Below are 12003 nucleotides of genomic sequence, written 5' to 3'. Positions count from 1 at the left end.
TGAGGCTCAAGATTACAAGACTCAAGCTTGATTTTAAGTGATTTTCCATCTGTATCAACAGAATCTTTCTTTTTTGTACCAGTGCTTTTCAAGTTTTCAAGACCATATCTGCAAGGGAAGGAGGCTAGCACTGGGAGAAAGGGTTTGAGAAGTCAAATCGCTCTCCACGAGGCCCCCCAGCTTGTAATCAAAGGCTGAGCTCCCCATGTCTTTGGTCCAGTGCCAGGCCCACGATGGACCGTCAGAAGGAAAGCAGGAAAATGGAGCTGCCCTTGACTGCTGACCGTATTCTCACGTCTCCTTTGTAGAGAGTGAGCTCAGCAGGAGCGACTGCCTCCCCCATGCCCTCCCTGCAGCTAAGCCAGGGCTTCAGACTCCCTGTCCAGTGCTCTGTGCCCTGACTCACAGTTATTTCCTGTTCCAACACTGAACTTTAACCTGGGGGCCATGTCCCACATCTAGAATAAGAATAAGGGCTACCCTGTTTCCTCGAAAATAAGACCTCGCTGGACAATCAGCTCTAATGCGTCTTTTGGAGCAAAAATTAATGTAAGACCCGGTATTATATTATGTTATATTATATTGTATTATATTAATTATAATGCATTATATTATAAAGACCCAGTCTTATATTATAGTAAAAGAAGACCGGGTCTTATATTAATTTTTGCTCCAAAAGACACATTAGAGCTGACTGTCCCTAGGTCTTATTTTCGGGGAAACGCAGTAATATTTATTAAGCTCTTCCCACATACTGGCAGAGGGCCAAACAGCATGGCATGAATTAATTCACCAAATGCTCACAGCCAACCAATGCGGTATTATTATTATCCCCATTATACAGACAGGGGACTGAAGCATAGAGAGGTCGGCAATTTGCCTAAGGCCCCACAGCTAGTGGAAGAGGCAGGGTTTGAACCTGGGCAGTCTGATTTCCAGGGCCCTGCTCTTAACACAGACAATGCCTCCCTGAGCTGCCTCCTCACAACTTGTCTTTACAGTCATTCGACGGTCACTTACTAAGCACCTACTATGTGCCAGGTCCTGTGAATCCTCGTCTTCAAAGCCCCACTCCTGCTTGCAGATTTGCCAAGAAGTACCATGTCACGGTCACCATGTTCAGCCCTCCCCTCCCCACACTGCCCTCCTCAGCACTCAGGACTTTGCTGAAAGTACAACCTATGCACAATGACTATCAAACTTGATTGTCATCCAGGCTGTCAGTTTCTTAGAGAAAAGCACCATCTCTGGCCTCCCATGGCGTCCTGCTCTCAGGAGCCCTTGGTAAATATTTCCTGTCGCCACTGCCCCAGGCCCAGGGGAGGAAGACCCAGTCACAAAGCACAAAGGAAGGTGGGTGCTCATTTTTAGATCCTCCCATTGGCCATGGGTGTCTCTCCTGTGCAATTTCCCCAGCTGGGTCTGGGGTGCAATTCTTCTCACACGTAGAGGGCCAGGTCTTGGTGACTTGAATTTGTGGTACTGGTCCTGCCAAAGGGTCCCACCTCCATTGGGGAAGGCGCGTTCACTGTCCTTCCACAGCCTGGGGTTTGGAGGGTTCTGCCACAGAGTTCCCCAAAGCCTTTTTCCTGGTCTGTGTGGTCTGGATCCTGGTTCAAATCTCTCGATGGTGTGACTCGCTGGTAAATCTTTTGGGGGCCTTGGTAAAAGCAAGCTGCCTGGAGCGTCTGATCTCAACCCTTGTCATGCTTGGAGAGTCCATCCCATCACATACATCAGGTGTTTGCGGTCACACCTGTGATATGCGCAGTCTGGCATCAGCTCAGGGACAGCTGGCCAATGAACAGCACGTCTTAGGAGAGACCAGAGGGTCACCTCATCCAGCAGTTTCTGAACAGTTTTATAGCAGAACCCTGTCATAAAGCAGGCTGAGAGAATGTGTGCTTGTGTGAGCTCAGCAGTTCCCCTGTTCACTCTCCCTGACCCCTCTCCCTCAACCCACCGCCCCTCGGGGTTTCCAGGTCATCATGGAACAGAGTCTGTACAAACACTGCCCTACTCAAAACTGCACGCCCCCCCCATGTTTCCTATCGATGTTTCTCCAACACGTGCTAGCATTCTGCCAGCGACAGGGAACTCACTTCCATTGGACGCCTATTTCGCTATTGCAAACCTCTTCTGTTAGGAATTTTTTCTCAGGTTGTCAACAGCTATCCAACTTCCTTCCATCAGTGACAGCCCTTTAAACACACAAAGGTACCTTTCTCCCCTTTTTGTCTCCTGTCTCCTCAGGGCTATAGATTACCAACTGGGGTGAGGCAGGTAGTTTCCTCTCTGTCCTAAGAATGTCTCCTTAACCCTGGTGAGATGTCCCCTGAAAACAGCTCCAAATACATGCCCTCTGGATGGTGAGTCTGAGCTGCTGTGGTCTCCATGCAGAGGACAGAGGACAGCCCAGTCACCTGTAGGCTCGGTTTGCCTCTGGGGAGAGACTGGAGGGACCCTGGAATGCCAAGGGACTCACATCTGGATTCTCTGCACTGTGCCGTTTCCAGGTACATCTGGAGGAAAACAGTTTCAGAACTGCCCCTGCTGCTCCCATTCACCTCCTTTCATTTCATGACATCCAACCAAGGCCCCAACTTTACCACCGAACACGTCGTCACTCACCTGTCCCATGTTGCTCACATCCTGGGAATCTTTTTACACTTCGACTCCGAGAGCAGTCAGTGCCTCAAGACCTACAAAGAAGAGCAATTCAATATTAAAAGCAGGGCAGAGCAATTGGGTGTCCAACTCCTTTTTTCTGGCAGGATTGTGGCCCTGGGGTGGGGGTAGGGGTGGGGATGGAGATGGTGAGAAGAAAGGAAAAGGAAAAGGAAAGGGTAAGGACAGAGCTGCTCAGTAAGCGAACCTCAAAATCTCTGGGCTTTGTCGCAAGCAATTCTGAGAGTTAAAAAAAAAGAAAAAGAGACCCTCACCCTGAGTGAGTCAGCAGCTGGTTGAGAAGCAAGCCTTCTGAGAAAAGCTAAACTACTAGCAAGATCGGGGTGCGGTGGGAAGGAGATCTTGAAGCTCACTTGGAGCCTCCTCCAGAGGCTGGTCCTTTGGAGCAGTGGCAGGTCCTTTGTGGTTCCATTTTGATGAGGGTGAGGGGAAAACGTCTGTGCTCAGGCCTTAAGACAAAAGTCCTCCATGCGAATGTATATCCTGGGAGACTCCCGAACCCCGAACCCCAAACCCCGTGTGCTTTGAAAATTCCCCAGGAGAGCTGTAGCCGGAGGTACAAGGCGTGTGCCCGGCTGGGAGGATGAGGTCCCAGCATGGCAAGTCGAGGCCTGAGCTCTAGAGGTTTCCGCCACTCGGCAGAGGCCCACCTGCCGTGCACATGTGCACGTGAAGTGGTGTGCTCATGAGCTGCCCAGCCCGCCTTTAGAGCAAAACTTGTTTTTTCTTGTTTCCCTAAGAATTCAAAGTGAGCAGAAGTTTCTCAATTCATCCATCCGTACTCTCAAGGGAGAACACCTTCATGCAATAGTTTCTGTTGACCGAGTACATACCATGAGCCAAGCACCTGATCTATATTCTTGCTGTGCAGGGGTGAATTCACGTCACCTGGAAGCTTGCTGGAAAGGCAGGTTCTGAGGTCCCACCCTGGCCTGCGGAAGCAGAACTTGCTTTTTCACAAGCTCTCAGGTGATTCCTGAGCACATTAAAGTTTGCAAAGTGCTCATTTATAATCCTCTTAATCACGAAAGGACGGATGTCAGTCAGTCAGTCAGCCAGTCAATCAGTCGGGAAATCGTAGCCCATTCTCCAGGTGAGGAAATAGACTCACAAAAGCCAGAACGTGACATTGTGGTTTTAGAGCCAGTAAGTGGTAGAAATCATCCAAACCCATGTTCATGAGATTCCCAAGCTGGTGTCCCTTTGACTGCACTATTTTGGGAAAGTAAAATGAGAGGGTGAAGGGGGCAGGCAGACCTGGCCTGGGGGGAGTGGGTGAGGGAAGGGCAGTGCACCAGGGGTGGACGGATGACCTCAGGCGCTGGAGAGAGATGGTCCTGGGTGTTCTGGAGCGCTCTCGGAGAGGGAGGCTTTAGATATTGGAGTCAAGGCTCCCCTCCTTTTCACTTTTGTCAAGGGCCAGCAAAATTTCCCGGTCGGAAGTTCTGGGCCTCCTTCCTGCAGTAAAATCTAAGCTTCTGCCTTTAGTCGCAGTGATTAAGTTACCTTGGTTCCAGGGAGTTTAGCTCTCTTGCCCACTGCCCTTAGAACTAACCGTTCAGTAGGAGAAGGTATCCCAGGAGACAAGTGGACCTGAGTATTCCAGGTATTGACTTGACAACACTCTGCAAAACGCTTTATAGTTTACGAAGAGCTTCTCAGCTAATCTGCTCCTTAAAAGAACTTGGGGGTTGTCACTAGTGCTATTTTGCAGTTGAGGAAACTGAGGCACAGAAAGGTTAAGTGGTTTTCCCGAGGTCATACAGCTTTTGGGCAGGCTGGGGTTGAGGTCCTCTGACTCCAAGGCCAGAGGTGTGAGCTCAGGTATTCCTGATGGGGACAGAAATCACGTCACAGGTGTATGATGCTCTCGCTTAGTGTCACCCAGCTCCCTATGGTCTTGCTCTGTATTTTAACAGAATGGGTTTACTGAACAGGTTCATGGACCAAAAGGAAAACAGTCCACAGCCCACATGGGGAATGTAAATGGTACCTTTCTCCACGTAAACTGGCCAGCTGGCATTCCTAGCTTATCAGTTAGTCATGGATTACATTATATATCATTTGTTCTACTGCACTTGCAGATTAGTGCATATAAGGTGTCTGGGGGGAAGATGTCAATAAGATGAGAAGGTTGCACTGATTCACAGACAGGCAAATGTTCCCACCACATTAATGTGCTGCACCACCAAGTGACAACAGCTGGATGCAAAGTACCCAACACAACAGAGTACAGCAAGCCACACGGCAGACTCCTCGCTGTGCAGCCGCCCACTAGCTCCACCCTCCCCCTTTCTGTGGGCGGGGCCTCGTGCTTCGCCCGAGGAGCTCTGGTTGCCCCGTTCTCCCGGATCTTTGTGCGAAGGCCTTGGGCTGCCCGGTCCATCTCTGTACATTTTGGCAAAGCCTGAAACCTACTCTTCCAACTCAGCAGCTTCAACCCTGCTCTAGCCCCTCCATCAAGTCCCCCCTTCGGGTTTTTAAGATATAGCCTTATAGGTACTCGGGTCCTAAACTTACTGTTTGTTTGTTTGTTTTTTTAATTCAAAATTCAGCAAGCCCTTTGAACTGGGCCAGTACCATCACGAGGATTGTGCTTCATTACAGAGTTGCACGAATTGTGAGGGTTCTGCTGCACCCCAATGGTCCCCCAAAGCACTGAGTTTTGAATTTTTCAGAATGCAATGTTTTAGAGGAATGCATATTATCATTTTATAGCAGAAATGCTTACATAATGGAAATGATATTATAGGTACTAATAGCTATACATAAGAAATGTATAATATATAGTTATTAAATATTGAAATGTTAATATTAAATATTGAATATTACATTAAATATTTGATTAACAATCATTTATTGAGTACCCATGTGTACCTGCTTCTGTGCTAAGCGCCAGATAGACATAAATAAATAAGACACAGTCCCTACCCTTAGGAAACTCATGGTATAAAAAAGGAGAAAGACAAATAATAGACTGAGTGTGAGAATGTACACAGAGGGGATAAAAGGTGGAAACCGCTAATAGATGCCTCATTTGTCTCAGGATAAAGACCACACTCCTTAACCTGGGGACTCTGAGGCCCTGAAAGGTCTAGCCCTCTCATCTGACCCGGACTCACCTTACCCCACTGTGTTCTGGGCTCACTCTCTGCTAAGCTTCTAGAAGCTACTGTGCTCCGTGCAGCCACGTGTCTATGCTGTCTTTGTCCCTCTCCCTTCGATGCTCTGTCCTCCCTCTTCCCCTAATTAACCCCGACTTACCCTGTAGGACCGAGGGAGGTAACACATATAAAGTGCTTAGGATCATGTAAACAGGTTATATTAACTGCTGCTATTATCGATAATTCTTATTATATTCAACTGATTAGGTGCTTCTTATTGAGCACAGAGAAGTAGAATGACATGGCCAGGGTTGCACAGTGCATTATTCTCAGAGCTGGGGAGTCTCACTGAAACGGTTCTGTTTCGCCATTTATCCTTGAACCCAGCACTGCACAATCGCCCTTGATCATAACCAACATGGGGGAAAGAGTCCTGGTCTTAGAGACAGGACATCTGAGTCTGGTCCTGGTTCTCTCACACACTTCTTGTGCCATCACGCCAATCACTTTCATCCTTTGGACCTTGGTGTCCTTGTCAGCCAGATGGGCTCTAAAGAGAACTTGCCTCCTTGGGCTGTGTGAGGGACCCAATGACATGGCGCCCAACACAGTTCTGCACGTGGAAAATGGCAGCTCTCGTGATGAGCATTACAAATGAATCAAAGGACTTTTCAGTGACCTTCCAGCTCTGAATGTGCACACATTTCCAGTCTTCCTGGCTCAGGACTCCTTTTGCCAGCAAGTATGGGTCATATGAAGCAAAAATCCCAACAAGGAAATATCTGCCTGTAGGATTTTCCCTTTTGGCCTCATTTAAGCCTATCAAATTGCTAAACACCTGAAGGGGGAAAAAGAGAGGAGCTACTTGAATAGTCTGTGGAAGAAGAAAAACACCCTTCCCTAGGGTCACTCTCTCTAAGGCAGTTTATTCCATTCCATTTTTCGCTCAGCAAACATTTAGCAGATGAGTAAGGAACTCCAGGTCTAGTAAACATGTCATTATGTCCTGAGGTGATGGCCTCAGATTGATGAGAGGGCGAGCAATCATGGAGTACCGTGGAAGGAGTGATGGGCTCTGGCTCCAGACTGTACACAGGAGAGGAAGGTCAAGTTAAAAGAAGGTGGTAAGCTACAAGTCACTTCTGGGGAGCCATCTTTCTGCAAGCCGGAAGTCCACTCCTCCGCTGCCTGTCTTTGCTCCAGAAAATGTTTCACCTTAGTCACCACCAACAAATAGCCTTTAATTCAAAAGAGCATCACTAGTGAATGACGAACGCAAGGGCTACCACTTCCTGAGGGCTTGCTCTTTGCCAGGCACTGAGCTGGGCCCTCATGTCTTATCTCTGTTTCCCACAGCAATTCTGAGGAGCAGGTATTCATCTACCCATTTTACAGATGGCAAACTTGAATCTTAGCGTGATCAAACAAATTGCCCAGTGTCACAGGAATAGAAAGTCCAGCACTGGGATTTAAACTCTGGCCTGACTGAATATAGTTTTTCCATTTTTTTCCGTGATACTGCCTTTTAAACTTTGACTTCATGACTGGAGTTGCTAGTAAATTGGGCCTTCTCTCCCACCAACCCCAACCTACTCTTCCACTAAGACCCCCAAGTGTACGGAGGAAGCCGAGTTCATAACCTCTGACAGTTATGCGGGAGCAGCTTGATGTCTTGAACAAGAACACTGAACTCTCCTCTAGAATTGATCTGTATTTGTTTCCAAATATTTCTCCCTCAAGATTGTCAAGCGCAATCGACACTCTGGAAGATACGCCCAGCATCTTCCTTCTTTGTGGGGCATTGACTATGGGCCAGGTCTGGGAAGATAAGGTGGGCCCTGCCCTTGCGTGGGGTTGGAGACAAAGGCTTCAATGACATTACCGTGCTCACCGAAGCGCACACAGTGGTGGCACTAGAGGCACACCAGGATATAGCAGATGGGGACGGGGGAGACCTGAGAGGTAATCAACAGCGAACCTTGAAAAGAGGGAAGGAAGAACTGAGAAAGCCAGAGAAGGGTGTGTAAGGGAACTGTGGCAGGAGAGACATGGTGGACACCAGACAATGGAAGCTGGCCAGAGAAAGAGCAAGGGCTGGATCTCCCACGGACTTGTAGGCCTTTCAAGAAGTTGGATCTTTACCTGGAAGTGATAGGAAGTCACCAAAGAGTTGGCTTCTCAGGGCCTGCAGTTCCCAGCACGTGGTGGTCCGCCAAAGTATGTGATGAACAGATGGTGAAATCCACCCATTACCCTGGGCCCTCTTCATGTCCCCCAGCAATCTGAGAAGCAATGCCTGGGCCCCTGCCATCTTTACGAAGGGCAACCACAGGGCAATCTGATTTGTGTAGGGAAAAATTCTCCCTGGGCACCTGGCCTGAGACCCCATCAGGCCTCGGGGAACCCTGGCTCCAGCACGGCTGCTGGCAGATGTGCGCGGATGAATACACCTTTGATTACAGCTCACGTTTCGGAGGGAAAGACGCAGCTCCCTGGAGATCGGGAATCTATGAAAATGAGCCCTTGCAAAAGAGACGTAAGTGAGCTGGAAACACAAGCTCTCTGGGCAGGCAGTGGTTTCTTTCTTTAAAATAAACAACAGCAAAGAGAGGATCAACCTGGATGATAATCAGGTTTTTCATAATCTCTAATGGGCAGGACTCAAAGGCAAGTGACAGAAGGTGGTTGAAGAGACTGGTCTGCGAGAATGTTACACCTGGCTAGCATAGGCAGACATGAACTCCAAGAAAGAGAGTGTCTGTCTCCCTCCTTGGTGGGAAGCTCAGCTCCTACGCAGCTTCCAGGAACACTAATTTAACCCTAATTTCTTTACCATAGGGAGACTAACAGACCCAGTTTAGAATATGATTTCTACCATTCAAGAGCTTTATGATCTTAGACAAAATATTTTATCTTCTCTGAGCCTTAGTTTTGTCATCCATAAAATGGGATATGATGGGGATTAGATAATATTATAAAAGAAGGATGCTGAGGTTTGAATCTGAACGTCTGAATATAATTGTTCCATTTTCTCCACACTGCCTTTTGAAGTTGGGACATGTCCCCTCCCACTCATAATTATCTGGCACATAATAAGCGCTTAATAAATGCTTCCTTTCTTTTACACAGCTCTCATTTCCTACCATGTCTATCTAGTACAAACCTGGGTATCCAGGAGGAGCTTAATAATAAACTCATGTAAATTGGACCCTCCTGGCGGAACACAGTGGCTGTGAGTACAGAAGGAAAAGGCAGCTAGCTGTGTTTTCTCTCTATTACATCCTGTTTCGAACCCTTTATTAAATGTCTTAAGTATTACTTGCCTTCAGGGTCAAAATAAAATTTCCAGAGGTTTCCACTTTGCACTCATAAATGTTTCTCGCTAAACTCTTTTTCTCTTAATTTTTTTTTTTTTTTTTATGTGTGTGTGACAGCAGAAATGTACTGACTCATAGCTGGAAAAAACTCTCTCCTTAATACATTCCAAATTTGTCGAGTCACATGAATTGAGTAAGACCGCTTACTGTGGCTGCTGGTCCCAGGCTGGCTAGCAGTTACACCAGCAACTTGGGGCTCCATTTCTTCCTTCTCCACCCCCTGATCCGAGCAAGAGTGTGGGGGGATGCTATGCAATGTGCAATCATAGTTGATGCAGGCTCAATGAAGGGAAGGATTGGAAAGGATGTGGCAACTACGTAAGGCCAAACTTCAGTTCTGCAAGGCGGTGATCGAAAAAAAAAAAAAATCCAATAAAAATTTGCATGCAGGATCGCCAAAATTGAACAACTACACTTACTGACTCAAGTCTATCTGGGGCATTCTCAAACACATTACATGCATGGCTCATTTAATCTTCACAGCCATCATGTTAGGCGATTATGATTATCTCATTTTACAAGTAGGGAAACTGAGGCCCAAAAGGGTTCAGTAACTTGCCCAAGGTCCCACAGTGTGCAGACGGGGGAGCTAAGATTCAACCCAGTGCAGCTCTAAAACAGATCTTCTTACACGCCCCCCCATTCATTCTGAACAGAAAGAATCCTTTTGCATAGAAAGCAAACTCCCTTTATTCCACAACTACCTCTCCAACACTTAGAACACAAACACTACACCAAATGTCAAAGGGGACGCTGGTGGTAGGCCTGGTCAACATGGGGGCAATTGATTACTGCTGCCCAGGAGTTTGAAATTGTATAGAGGAGCTATGATGTATGCCCAAATAATTAGAATAAAAGTATGTGGAAAGGCCAAAGGCAGGATGATAAAGTGACATGGATGAGAGGGCTTGGTAAGGTGATAACTCTGGCTGGGGTGATCTGGAAAGGCTTCCTGGGGGAGGGGCCATTTAAAATGGATGGAAGGATGTAGGATTCGGACAGGAAGTGGCTGGAGGAGGTTCTGCCTGCTGAAGACCAGTGAGTACACATAGATGGGTGATGGCCTTGGCAGTTCCCCTCTTGGTTCTGATTTGGGACCCACCCACTCCAGGTGGGAACATCGTCCTTGGGGTGGGTGAACCTCCATGTCTGGCAGGTGAGGAGCACAGATGGAGGGGAAAGAGGGGAAGAGGTGTGAGTAGGGACTAGAAGATGGGGGAGAAGAGGCAGGACATCGGAGCAAGGATGGAGGGTGCAGATCTAGCCAGAACAGGAGTTCTAGTTCCACCTTCAACGGGGTTGGCTCTGAGCAAACCCCTTGCTTTTGGGCCTCAGTTTCTCCTATCTATAGCGAGGGAAATGAAGGAAGTGCCTGGAACCAGCGGGGCGGAACCTTGGAGAGCTCCCAATTTATCCCATTACTTTGTAGATGAGAGAACTGAGGGCCAGAGAAGTTGTATTAGTGGAAGTCCTATGATTTGAAGCCAGGTGTGTGGGATGAGGACTCATGGGTCCCATCTCCCAATCTAGCTGCTTTTCTCACATTCACACCTCGGGGCGGGGGGGGGGTTGTGCAGACATCCATCAGAAGGCCAGGAAATGCCAGGCATGCTATGGAAGGGGAGACAGACCCCAAATATGTCCACTGGCATCAGGCTCCGACTCCCCCAGGGGCCCTGGAAGCCTCGGCCACAGACTCTGAGACGTGCAGCTCCAGGGCTACTAGCCTGGGCACAGCCCTCCCAGCACGTTCCCCTCTGTCACCTGTGGCTGGCACCTGTCACTCAGGGAGCCCCCTCACCCTCCTCTCAGGAAGTTTCCAGGAAACCAAGACCATGACTGCAGCCACGGTTTTCCCTGACAAGTAGTACATCTGGTTGTGACTCACACCACTGGATTTCCGCCCAGGGCCTTACATCTTGAGTGGGGAGCGCATTCTCTCGAGCTGACAACCTGCCCACCCTGCTGTGACAATAGAGGCTGCGGCTGCCCTTGTCAGCTAACGCTGAGGTCATCCACGTGGTGCTTTGAGCCTCCTGGCCTGACATTTCTCTCAGAACTGGCTTGAGCCTGGGCAGTTTTCAAGGGCCCCTCAGATACCAGGCTCTTCAACCAAATTGCCCCCTTTCCCTGGAATGCTCGTCTCCTTTCCCACACAACCTCCTCCTCCCTCGTCCAGCTCCAACAGTCCTTCCAGCCCACGGCAGACCGCCCTGAGCTGCTCTCCTCTGAAAGCCCAGTTCACCTGGGCCCTACACCCTGGAGGACTGTGCAGAGGTCCCCACAAGGCTGGTGGACCCCAAGGGTGGGGCCACGTGCAATAACAAGCGCAGCAATCACAAGGAATATGCACAGCTCGTGCAGGCGCTGAGTGTGTCCACCTTTAGGCCTTTGCACTTACTGTTCCCCACCTAGAACACGCTGTCCCGAGCCTTTGTATGGCTGTCAGCTTCCTGTCACCTCCCCAGTGAGGCCTTTCCTCCCCTGCTGCCTTCTAGTTTACCACCTGTTTTATTTCCTTAAAGGAAATAAAGCCCAGGTCCCAGTCTCAAATTATCGACTTGTTATCTGATGACATGAGTACTTGTGTATTACCCGGCTCCTCCAGGAAGAATGAGAACAAGGGAGCTGCTCTGTCTGGCTCACCCCCAGACTCCCAGCCCCCAGCACAGCGCTCAGCACGGAGTATGTGCTCAATAAAGTGTTCCTTGAATGCAGTAATGAGTGCTGCGCGGCTGTGGATGTGTGTTAATCTCACTTAATCCTCACACCAACCCTGTGTGGTTGGTGTCATTGTCCCCATTTCACAGCGAGGAATCTGACGCTCAGAGAAG

General features: G+C 48.7%; 1 protein-coding gene across 1 annotated transcript in view; it reads right to left on the bottom strand.

The window, feature by feature from the left end:
- Nucleotides 1-12003, bottom strand: part of ZHX2 (zinc fingers and homeoboxes 2) — a 142771-nt gene that overhangs the window by 73289 nt on the left and 57479 nt on the right. The window contains exon 2 of the mRNA XM_033126369.1: nt 2632-2702. The gene's annotated coding sequence lies outside the window, so the exon portion shown is untranslated. The remainder of the gene's footprint in view (nt 1-2631; nt 2703-12003) is intronic.

The sequence above is a fragment of the Rhinolophus ferrumequinum genome, chromosome 14 (genome assembly GCF_004115265.2).
Source record: "Rhinolophus ferrumequinum isolate MPI-CBG mRhiFer1 chromosome 14, mRhiFer1_v1.p, whole genome shotgun sequence".
NCBI classification, from domain to species: domain Eukaryota; kingdom Metazoa; phylum Chordata; class Mammalia; order Chiroptera; family Rhinolophidae; genus Rhinolophus; species Rhinolophus ferrumequinum.
Note: the sequence above shows the minus strand (reverse complement) of the source record. Positions and strands in the feature narration are given on the sequence as shown.